The sequence below is a fragment of the Sinocyclocheilus grahami genome, unplaced genomic scaffold (genome assembly GCF_001515645.1).
Source record: "Sinocyclocheilus grahami isolate Dianchi unplaced genomic scaffold, SAMN03320097.WGS_v1.1 scaffold661.1, whole genome shotgun sequence".
In the NCBI taxonomy this organism is placed as follows: Eukaryota; Metazoa; Chordata; class Actinopteri; order Cypriniformes; family Cyprinidae; genus Sinocyclocheilus; species Sinocyclocheilus grahami.
This window is the reverse complement of record NW_015505840.1, coordinates 1281163-1282014: the sequence shown is the minus strand read 5'-3', so window position 1 is coordinate 1282014 and position 852 is coordinate 1281163. Positions and strand designations below refer to the sequence as shown.

Genomic DNA, 852 nt, shown 5'->3' with positions numbered 1-852 from the left:
CATTGTGGCCACAGTATGAGCGCACAGTGAGTGTGCAGTGACCTCACATTGTGGCCACAGTATGAGCGCACAGTGAGTGTGCAGTGACCTCACATTGTGGCCACAGTATGAGCACAGTGAGTGTGCAGTGACCTCACATTGTGACCACAGTATGAGCGCACAGTGAGTGTGCAGTGACCTCACATTGTGACCACAGTATGAGCGCACAGGGAGTGTGCAGTGACCTCACATTGTGACCACAGTATGAGCGCACAGTGAGTGTGCAGTGACCTCACATTGTGACCACAGTATGAGCACACAGTGAGTGCGCTGTGTGGTTACACTTTTAGCTCAGTGTGACACACACATTGTGACCACACCATGAGAATCGTGTGAGCTCATGGTGACATCATTGTGAGATCAAATTGTTGACTGGGTTCTCATCTGAATGAACTTTCAGGTGTTTTTTTTAAAGTAATGAAGAAATAAACTTGTTACCACACTGATAGCAGTTAAATGGCTTTTCTCCAGCGTGACAGAGCAGATGATTTTTTAGACTATCGGTACGTGCAAAAATCTTTTCACACCGAGGGCAGTGGTACAGTTTTTCTCCCGTATGAACTCGCTCATGTGTTTTCAAGTGTGTGGACCAACTAAAACTCTTGTCACAATGTGATCACTTGTATGGTTTTTCTCCACTATGAACTTTTAAGTGCCTTTTTAATTCATCAGCTCTAGCAAAGTTCTTCCCACACTCACAACACACATGATCTCTCACTTCACCATGAGTTTTTTTATGCTGTTTACAATGGTCCAGCCGTGAAAAACTCATCTTCAATAAACAAGCTACAGGTAGTCCAAAATGCAGCGGCT

General features: G+C 44.7%; 1 pseudogene; it reads right to left on the bottom strand.

Annotated features, from left to right (window-relative positions):
- Positions 1–566: 566 nt before the first annotated feature.
- LOC107558825 (gastrula zinc finger protein XlCGF8.2DB-like) overlaps positions 567–852 on the bottom strand; it is a 7103-nt pseudogene continuing 6817 nt past the window's right edge.